This window comes from Tachypleus tridentatus, chromosome 10 (genome assembly GCF_004210375.1).
Source record: "Tachypleus tridentatus isolate NWPU-2018 chromosome 10, ASM421037v1, whole genome shotgun sequence".
In the NCBI taxonomy this organism is placed as follows: domain Eukaryota; kingdom Metazoa; phylum Arthropoda; class Merostomata; order Xiphosura; family Limulidae; genus Tachypleus; species Tachypleus tridentatus.
Genome location: NC_134834.1, coordinates 68,169,284 through 68,180,975, shown reverse-complemented (window position 1 = coordinate 68,180,975; position 11,692 = coordinate 68,169,284). Strand labels below are relative to the sequence as shown.

At 34.4% G+C, this 11,692-nt stretch overlaps 1 long non-coding RNA gene across 1 annotated transcript; it reads left to right on the top strand.

Annotated features, from left to right (window-relative positions):
• Positions 1–15: 15 nt before the first annotated feature.
• Positions 16–11,109, top strand: LOC143229490 (uncharacterized). The gene is made up of 3 exons (XR_013015903.1): positions 16–280; positions 510–830; positions 10,290–11,109. It is a non-coding gene; the product is annotated as an uncharacterized LOC143229490 (long non-coding RNA).
• Positions 11,110–11,692: the final 583 nt, after the last annotated feature.

The following is an 11,692-nucleotide window of genomic DNA, read 5'->3' as shown; positions in this document are numbered from 1 at the left end:
CTGCTAACTAGCTGGCATCATAGGTTATAACAAGTGATATTCTTATTAGTCAGACATTTGGGTGAAATAAACCAAGGGTAGGAAAAAACGTGAATAGACAAAAATGGAAGTTAAAGTGCAGTAGTTGTATTGAGTAACGCTTCTACCTGATTATGTTACTCGTCTGTGATCAGTCATATATTGTCAAGTAATTATTTATCTCAAGTGTTAAACAACCACCAGGGAGGTGTCTGACATGCGACGTCATGTCCCTACATTTTTATATTATCTTTCTCAAGTTGTAAGTGTTGATGATTTCTTAAAAATTGTTGCTATAAGTTCAAGTCAGATCAGATATATCAAATTTTAATGTACATTATCTAAAACCAGATCCCTCAGCTAATCCTTTTGTTTTGAACTTTCATCTGAAAATTACTTAATATTTCTATTCTCATTGATATCATCGTATTAAATCAGAAGTCAAATTTTAATATGTATTTGTATGATTGTTTGTTTGTTTTGGAATTTAGCGCAAAGCTACACGGGGACTATATGCGCTAGTCTCCCTAATTTAGCGGTTTAAGACTAGAGAGAATGCAACTAGTCATCACCACTCACCGCCAACTCTTGAGCTATTCTATACCAAATAATAGAAGAATTGACCGTCACATTTATAACGCCCCACAACTGAAAGGACGAACATATTTGGTGTAACGGGGATTCGAACTCAGATTACGAGTGATTGACAGGAAGAAATGGAGAACACTTTAATAGAAAAATATGGAGCTCTTGTCCGTGCATGAAGGTCCCTCTTGTTAGTTAAAACAGCTGTGATAAAGTAAAAGGAAAAGGTAACTAAAAACATTCATTAAGTTAATGTTCATTACCCTTTATAAATATTGTTTCCCAACATTCTTTAGATCAGGGGTGGGCAACTTATTTTTCATAGTGGCCACAATTGTGGTTAATGAAAACAAATTGGCCACACTATTCAAAAAATAAAAAATAAAAAATTGAAAGATATTAGCTTAATCAAAATAATTGCATTTCAACTAACATTCAATGTAAAATCTGATACGGGTTTTCACCAACAAGTTTCTTGAAATTTGGCTTAATATCTATGCTCAATGAGCATCTTAGCTCTGCCTCTAAATTTATGTTAGTAAGCCGAGATCTGTATCTAGACTTGAGAAAATCTAGCGTAGAAAATGTTGACTCACACGCCCATGTGGATTCCAACATGGAAAATAATTTTAAAATTGCTGTCTTTAAATTTTGAAGACTCATTTATCAGAATACTCGTAGTTGGTCACTTCTCTTTGATAGAACATTTTTATTTACCTTTTATGTGTTCTACACTTTGCAGGGTAAGCACCTCGATTTCAAATTCACACTTCAAAAAACAAAAAAGATATAATTTCCTCACTGAAATTTCTTAAGCCAAATTGAAATGGATCATGCAAAAATTCAAATATCAATTTCAAATGTTTAAATTCGGAAAAATGTGATTCAAATTTTTGAGAAAGATTTTTGACCTAGTTTACATAGAGATCATTTTTAGCATCAGAGAAATCAGAGTTCTTATTATTTTTCAGACAACTATTCAACTTTGCAAAATGTGTCAAATCATTCTTTGTAATTGTTCCGCAAGGAGGTTTAGCCTTAACTGAAATTCATGAATAGACTGCGATTGCTCGCTTATTATTTTATTTCTTCCCAAAGACTCAAAACACTGTCGATGGATGAGAGAGCTTTTACTTCTAATATAATTCACAATTTTTACAACAGTGTCCATCAAATTTTTCAATTAATTACTTAGACATCTGAGCGCGTAAATGTTCCTGATGCAAAATGCATCATGGACTTCACATTATTTGCAATTAAATGCTGCTTCAAAAGAGAAACAAATTATACTTTCACCCCATTCATGGCGGAAGCATTGTCTGTTGTGATAGAAACCAGCTTTTTAAAATCCAGATTGAATTTTTTTGAACATTTCAAAAAAATGTTAAAATATGTTTTTCCACAAGTTCGATCTCGTAATCCACAAAAGGCCAAGCATCTCTTCCCTCACTTGAAGACCTGAAGTTACATATCGAACCCAAATATCAACTGTGAAGTATTACTAACATCTGTTGACTCATCTAGTGCTAAAGAAGAATACAGACAGTCTTTTAGTTGTTTAAGCAACTGATTTTCTGTCTTTCGCTTACTCTAACATTCTGCGAACAATTGTTTTGCTAGTAATTGCAAATTATTTACCTTATGAAGAATATCATCATTTATTTTTGAATCATAATTCTCCCACAGAGTTTCAATGACCACAATAAATATTTTTTTTAATAGTTCAGCATCAGAAAATGATTTCTTTTTGAGCTAGAATCCAAGCTACTTTATAGATAATTACGTAACTAGTTCTATCGATGATCAAAATCTTTTTAAGCCTCCATTTTGTTCGTGAAGTTGTGCTTTTAGACGGCTAATTTCATTCATACGACTTTTGCTATCAACTAGAGATTTTACATCAAATTTGTTGTAAAAATTGTTAAAGTGTTGCTTAAGGTTTTGTACTTTATTATTTCTAAAAACGTTGTTACACAAAAGACACACTAGCTTATTATTTGCTTCAGTCACTGTAAATTTCAACTCCCAACTTTCATTAAACGTTTCGCGTTTCTCCAGTCACGTGCCATTCTCTTTTCGGCAGTAATGCCAGAATCGTTTAAATTGTCTTTATTTTCTGTGTTCACTATCATCTGGATTCTTTTGTTTTCGAATTATCCGCTTATCCATATTATGGAATTGAAAACAAAATGTATTTAAACACTTGAAAGTTGCACAATAAAAATATATTTGTAAGGGCATGCAAAACAACGCATACTCGATAACAAACATCTAAATCAGACTGACGTTACAAAATGGGCGGAGTCTGCCGCAGTGATGAAGCTCGCGACATTAGCGATGACGTGAGGCAGTGCAGTTGCTGATTACCAAATTTGCGACAAAAAATAAATGATGAAAGAAGTTGATTCCTAAATTCGAGCTGGCCATGGTGTTACCCACCCCTGCTCTAAATGCTTGGACTTATCTTGCTGGATAAATTCTTCTCGATGAGTCATGTTCCTGAGGAAATGGCACAAAAGATCAGAGTATGTAGGTGGATGTTTTCAGATGCAGTTCATTTTCATAGGATCCATAATTATTTCCACTACTTTATATTAGAAGGAATTATCTGTTGGAATTGATATGACACTTTGTCTCACTACTACAAAGATTTGTTTCTTACCATCACTATGGAAGTGTTTTCAGGCAGTTTAGTTTTTATCTTCATACCAATGATTACTCCATCATAGACTACCATGGTGGAAAACAATGCCGCAAGTTGGTTATTTTGTGTTTTAATTGAATTAACACTTTAGTCGTCCTATTCTAAACTCTTTCATACTTTCTGGGGCCTGGCATGGCCTAGCGCGTTAAGGCGTGCGCTTCGTAATCTGAGGGTCGCGCCAAACATGCTCGCCCTCCCAGCCGTGGGGGCGTTATAATGTGACGGTCAATCCCACTATTCGTTGGTAAAAGAGTAGCCCAAGAGTTGGCGGTGGGTGGTGATGACTAGCTGCCTTCCCTTTAGTCTTACACTGCTAAATTAGGGACGGCTAGCACAGATAGCCCTCGAGTAGCTTTGTGCGAAATTCCAAAACAAACAAATCAAACTTTCTGTACCAAAGTCAAGGGATATATTGCGATTTGTCAAAGATCAAGCTGCCAAAGTTTCGTTTTACTATCACTAAAGAGAGTCCAGTTTTAAGATCATGTAATATTTTCCATCGCTTCCATTATATTCACTCTGGATATGTAAAGATAGGTTGAATACACAAAGGCAGATTTCTAACACTTTCCAAAAATAACGTAAAGGCTTCAAGAGTTTCCACGAAAAAGACTGGACAGACGCTTTTCCTCATTTGACTATAGAAAGTGTTCAAATTTAGCTATTTTGGGATTTGGTCAAGACAAACAACTATCTCAGTTAGTATCCTCAGATCCTTATATTTACAGGTTCCATCAGAACATAAATATTCTACTGTTGATTTTGGCTCGTCTTAGTGAATGACTACTCAACCTTCCTTTACTTATGTTAGGTTTGTTCAAAGAATAACCATTGCTATATCATTTATCATACTGTTTATATATATTTCTCCAAACTTGGCTCAATTGTCTTTACTGTTCTATGAACACTACTTATTGTTATTTAGGGACCTTGAAATATGCTTCGCAAACAATGGTTGAAAAATGCTTTTTAATTTAAGTCTTAATTTTTTTTTAGCCATATATGATTTCCTTCTATTACCTTAAAATCTGACTTCCCTCTGTTACTCTAAATCATTAAACACTATCAATACTCGTATATTTCCTGTGATAACATTAATTCAATGGATTGTATGAAACATAATTTTTAAATCTCTTTCCTCTTTCTTAGTAATTTTTGTGCGAAAGTTATTTAACTATTTCTTATTATAAGATGACAGTATTTTCACCTACTTTATATGAGTCCTCCGACAGACTGTTTGAACAATGTTATCAGTACTTTTAGTATTGTTAAAGCTTATCACATACCTTATCACTTGGGAGTTTTCAGATAAATTAATTGCTTTTCTCCTTTTCCTGTACTGGATTTATTCAGAACTATTTACACTCAAAGTTCTTTCTACTTGTCATTACTTAAATCACCATCAATAATCTGTAGATGTCGCTTTTTGTAAATGAATGCGAGTTGCTTACATGTGTGGTTTTATTTGGTGTCTATACTTGCCAGGATTTCAGGGAATGGATGTATTGCCAATTGCTGTTAATTTTCCAACAATGTCTTTCTTTTTTGAAATATATGTTTTGAAAGTATTTAAATTATGTTCAAAAATCTATCTCAATTCCAGTAATGGTTAACCCTTGCCATTGAAATCCATAACAACTCCAGTCTTTAACTGCCGACACTTTGATTTCCTTTGAATTTCCCACAAAGCTACAAGAGAGATGTTAGCCGTCCATAATTTAGAAATAGTAGACTAGAGGGAATGCAACTAGTAAATAATCACCCACCGCTAACTCTTAGACTTATATTTTATCGTCACATAATAACGCCTCCCTGGCTGAAAGGGCGAGTATGTCTCCGGATTTACATCGCTAAAATCAGAAGTTCGAGGGCGGTGGGCTGAGCAGATAGCCTGATGTGGCTTTGCTATAAGAAATACACACCCTCAGATTGCAAGTCAAGTGAGTGACAACAACTGAAGATACTTGAATGAAAAAATAAAGAGCTCCTCTAGCGCGTGTAAGTTCCCCTTGCAAATGAAAATTGCTGAGATAAAGTAAAAAGTACCTAAAAATCATTCATTAAGTTAAGTCAGTGTCACTTTATTTTATTCTGCATCAACACTTTTTGTTTGTTTGGAGTTAAGCACAAAGCTACACAATGGATTATTTGTGCTTTGTCCAACACGTGTATCGAAACCTGGTTTCTAACGGCGTGAGTTCGCAAACATTCCGCTGTGCCAAAGGGGGTAGCACCTGTTAGATGACCCGTTCAACGGACAGTGAAGATCAAGGGCATGCCCACTGTCAACTATAATTTGATTCCAAACAAAATAACAATATCATTGTTACTCAGACAAGAAGATAAAAGAAAAAGACGCTCAATCTCAGTTTAATCACTTCATCACCGTTGTGTTTAATGAGTAAACAAGGAAAATGATGATTCTTTACATTCTTACGTTTTAACTATAAAACATATAATACGTTCCCTTGATACACCAATAACTATAAACAGATAAAACTACTGTTGGCCTGGCATAGGCAGGTGGTTAGAAGGCTCCACTCGTAATTTGCGGGTTCGATTCCTCGTTCCATCAAATATGCTTGCCCTTTCGGCTGTGTGGTCGCTACAATGTGAGTGTCAAACTTACTAGTGTTGGGTAAAATAGTAGCCCTTCCCTCTGATTTATCACTGCAAAATTAGGGATAACTTTGCGCGAAAATTTCTAAAACAAACTAATGACAGAGGATAAAGTCAAGCTGCAAAATACGTTTATTTCATTATTTATTGAATTTTTGCACATTGATTTGATTTATAGAAAATACACTGAGCAGTAGGGTTATAAAATATTGAAAAACTGCAGACGAATAGACTATAAATTTTGATTAGACATAACTGTGCTTTGTGTTATCTTTGTTTATTTGTATTGTAATTTAAGCGCGAAACCTGATAGGCGATATTTCCACAACAGGCATCGAATCTTCATTTTTTTAGTATGGACAATCAACTCTCATTATCATCACTGAGCAATCGGAGGTTTAATGCTGTAGATGTACACGTTTGTTTGTATTCAAATGCAAAGCTCCACAATGGACTAACTGTGATGCTTCCATCACGGGTGTCAAAAACTGATTTTAGTATCTAAGTCCTCAAGCTTACTTATTAACCACTTGGGGACCGAAGTACATTTTTTGCCTTCTTTATTCTCTCATCCGTTCTTAATCTAGAAGTGATAGATTTGAGGTACTTGTTTTGTTTTTGAATTTCGCGCAAAGCTACTCGAGGGCTATCTGCGCTAGCCGTCCCTTATTTAGCAGTGTAAGACAAGAGGGAAAGCAACTAGTCATTATCACCCACCGCTAACTCTTGGGCTACTGCTGGTGTTCCACAGGGAGGGGTGGTTAGCCCTATACTCTTCATCATGTATGTAAACAATATGCCATTGAAGGATCCAAATCATGGATTCTCACCACAGTTCGCAGATGATGTGGCAATCTGGAAAAGTGCTGCAACACCCACGATAGCAGCTACAAACATACAACCACAATTAAATAGAATTAGTGAATACTGTGAAAAATATAGAATTAAAATAAACACAGCAAAAACTCAGCTGGTACTCTTTACGAAATCGACAAAACACAGAAAACAACAGCTAGAAATATATATGAATGGCACTCTACTCCAGGTTGCCCAATCAGCAAAATTTTTAGGTCTGACTTATGATTCAAAATTAACTTGGATCAATCATGTCAACGAAATTAAAAATAAAATTTGGCGAAGAACCAACTATGTTAAGAGTCTAACTGGTAAACACAGTGGAGCATCTACAGATAACATTTTGAAAATATACAAAACATATATAAGACCAGTAATAGAATATGCAGCTCCAGCATGGGTAACTGTAAGTAATAAAACAATCAAAACTAAACTACAAACAATACAAAACACACTTCTCACAACAGCATACAGAGTACCGAGATCAACATCATCTAATTTCATTCACAATTACTCGAACATACCAACCATATCAGATAGACTCCTAAATATTACAATTAGATATTTTAACAAAAATTGGATGAAAAATGATTTATTATGCGAACTAGATAGGTACCTCATACATGATGAAGAAAATCCTAAATATCTCTCTCCAATTAACATATATTTTAAACATAAAGAAAAATAAAGTAAAGTAAAGTATGTATGTATATAAACTTTAAATATAATATTTATAGTTTACATATTTATGTATTTTAAAATAATAATCAGATAAAAAAAAATTGCCACCAGCTACCTTGACTACTGTGAATAATAGACTATAAATGGACATTGCCCTGAAAAGGACCTAACATACAAACAGTTAGGGAAAATAAGTTCAGGAAGGAGGAAGAGGTCAAAGTGAACCTGACCCTCCAGGGCAAAATACCCAAATACCATTGGAACGAGTGTTTCATGTGATCGAGTAATTGACACTCAATGGACGCAGAAGGATCTCAGGGGACAACGTAGGACGATTAAAGTTGCTGAGACATCAAAATGACTCTGGAGGCTGTTAGAGTAGAAACCTCAGCCGCGTTTACTTATAATTGAAATAGTAGCAACTATGTTTTTCACTGCGTTTCTTCACAGCGCGTGATCGTACAAATTCTTAGATATGAAAAACATTATTTATATGACCTCCTCAGTGTAAGTACGTGTCGCCATCTGTGAATATAATTAACGTTAACTTATGTCATTATTATTGAGGGGATTGTGAACCATCCTTTCACATAACACTTGTTCTAAACTATCAATCCATCATGTTTGGTTGAGATTACCTGACGACTCACGAGCAGTAATATAACGGACGAATTTTTGTGCTTAATATATATAAATATATATTTTGTGTGAAATTAAATAATTACATTTAAATGAAATTAAATAAGTAAACAGGAAGGATTGCGTTAAAAACAGTTAATCCCATCCTCTGATTAACTATATTATAACAATAATATGTTAAGCTATAAACAAAACACATTAAAATTAAACAAAATACGCTGCATATTTTTAATCATACATTTTTAATCCGTAAACAAAAGATATTAAAATTATGTGAGACTACCGAATTGGAGGTTAAGACTGATAGACAGTGTATCACCTCCGCAATGTGGGTCCTACTTCCCAGTCACCTCCAAAACTTGGGATACATTTTATAATCCCACATTGTAGCTTGTACCTTAGGATCTCTCGTAATCTGAGGGTCGCGGGTTCGAATCTCCGTCGCACCGAATATGCTCGTTCTTTAAGCCGTGGGGAATTATAATGTAACTATCAATCCCACTATTCGTTGGTAAAAGAGTAGCCCAAGAGTTGGCGGTGGGTGATGATGATTAGCTTCCTTCCCTCTAGTATTACACTGCTAAATTAGCGACGGCTAGCGCAGGTAACACTCGTGTAGCTTTGCGCAAAATTCAAAACCAAACCCGATGATGTTTTTTCAAATGCAGCGTATTTTGTATAATTTCTTAATTTTAATGTATTTTGTTTTGACTTTTGAACATTATGATTATAATATATATATATATATAGAGAGAGAGAGAGAGAGATTAAAGTTAAAACATATGTACAGCTGAGATTTCCTAATAGTTAAAATTGCTTTAATCTAGTATACAAACACGATTTATCACTCAACAACTCCCCAGTGGCTCAGCGGTATGTCTGCAGACTTACAACGCTAAAAACCGGGTTTCGATATCCGTGGTAGAAAGAGCACAGTTAGCCCGTTGTGTAGCTTTGTGCTTAATTCAAAACAACAACTGCATTTTAAAGTCGACACTATACTAGATCTATTTGAGGATATTTCTCATAACTTTGTCTTTTTTTCACTAATATACTTACTTTTATAAATCACATCGTTTTTATTGTTAGCCGCTAGATAGCAAATCATTGAAGTGCTCTAAGTTGTTTTTTTCTTTTTTAAAGTACAAACTCTTATCTCTTAACTAGGTAATATCTTAACTGATTTCAAATCTTATTACAGTTTTGGGCTCAGAAGGCCAAACCCTATCGAATGATATATTTGACGACATCAAAGTTCTCATAGATTAATTTAATCTAATTTTGCCAAGAGAATTTCAATTTGAGGATATGTGTGCTTTTTCTTATAGCAAAGCTCCATCCAAAAACTGATTTTAGTATCTAAGTCCTCAAGCTTACTTATTAACCACTTGGGGACCGAAGTACATTTTTTGCCTTCTTTATTCTCTCATCCGTTCTTAATCTAGAAGTGATAGATTTGAGGTACTTGTTTTGTTTTTGAATTTCGTGCAAAGCTACACGAGGGCTATCTGCCCTAGTCGTCCCTAATTTAGTAATGTAAGACCAGAGGGAAGGCAGCTAGTCATCACCACCCACCGCCAACTCTTGGGCTACCATTTTAGCCACGAATAGTGGGATTGACCACACACATTATAACGCCCCCACAGCTGAAAGAACGAACATGTTTGGTGTGACTAGAATTTGAATTCGCGACCCTCGGATTACAAGTCGAGTGCCTTAACCAAATGGCCATGTCGGGCCCATTTTCTGAATTAAACGGGTCAATTCAAAATGTTAATGAATAATTAACTTTCTAGTATAATTGCAAAAGAGGTACGAAACGAATATGCTTGTCCTTTAAGTCATGCAGTTTACAGAACGACATTCAACAGTTTATGTTGCTTACATATGTATAATTGTTTAAGATGAAATGTATGTACTAAAGAAACATTCAATATACCTCAACCAGCGTTCCTATTCTATAAAGTTGTTTTTGTTTTAATCAAATCAAGAGCTTCCACTCAGCATGTTCGTGAAATATACCTGGTCGTGACTGTATTCGTTTTGAACGTGCGAGTCCAAGAAACATAAGATAGATGTGCTTGGGGGTAAAGTGTTTTATTCTATTCTGTCATAAAATATAAGTAAGTTCTAAAGTGTGATTAGTTTTGCTACTGAATATTTTCATTAATTTCAATTTTTGTTTCAGAGCATTAGATCTTATCAAGGTGAAGTGGCTCTCGTATGTTCTCGTTTCTTACTTTGAGTGGCTACAAAGATAAGGGGATTAACCACAAGATCTTTAATTGGGGCTTTCTCAGGTACAGTTGGCTGAAAGTGTGGTATTCTGTAAGCTGTAGTTTTTTTTTTTATATTTGTGGGGAAGTAGATTAATTATTACTTTTTGATATTAGGTACTTTGTTTAATGTAAAAGCAGAAATGCTATAATTAATTATAAGACTGGATACAGTCAAGGTCATTACACCTTTTAGTTCGCTTTCAAATCGTATCTCCAATAATAATGTTATTGTTAAACTAGAGATTTCTACTTAAAAGCTCCGCCACTTTTTAGAGACTCAGGTTGATGTATATGACCACATTCGAAGTTTTATAGATTAATTTAGTGTAATTCTACCTAAATAAATTCACTTGGAGGGTAGACTAATAGTGTTCCTGATAAATAACAAAATCGAATCCGGTATAAGTGCGACCCACGATTGGTGTTGCTTTCACAGAAAAATATAGCTTATATTAAAGAAATAGTAGGTTTTAAAATGCTTATAGTGGAACTACTTAAAGATATCTTAGAATTATTGTTAATGCAATTATACAGATTATGACCGAAATAATTTCTTGTGTTGTTTGATAACTTAGTAAATGATATGTTTGTGTTATTGAACATTATAGATCTTATTAATAAACATTCAAACATTCAGAATGAAAAGTTCAATTATTTAGAGTTAGTGTTGTTTTAAGATAGCTGTGAGAGTTTCAATATAAATAAATTGTTAAAAAGTAAATAAACAAAGATTTATTTGATTTGTATTCAGTTGTCTCTGTGTGAATTTTTTTATTCCAATTGTAAACTTCCTCAAGTTGGTGGCTTGTGTGCTCCGCTATTTGCCTCTAGCACCTTAGTAACATTTAATAACCTATAGAAACATTGCCCTTAGTAACAAAGTCCGCCCATAGAACCTTTATAACACCATCTAGGTGTAGAATCATTGTCTCTAATAATACCGTCAGCCTACAAAATGTATAACACTGTACATCTATAGAAATATACAACACTATCTGTATACAGAACCTTTTCTCACTGTAACTCATTCTTTGGTCAGTAACACTAACTTTGATGCTACTCCACTTCCATCTCCTAACAACACGCCCCAGGCAACACAATTCAACTGTGATGAAATTTCCTAGCAAAACGCTCTTTGATACCACTTCATGGAAATATGACACCATCGTCTAGTTTCTCCCCTGTCACCTCAAGTAGCTATTGAACATGCAATATTTGAAGTACAGAGATAGCTACTAACGATAAAATTAATTTTTATCACTGAATTTCTCGAATGAATGAATGAAAGACATTCGTGGTTTGTTCAAGGTAA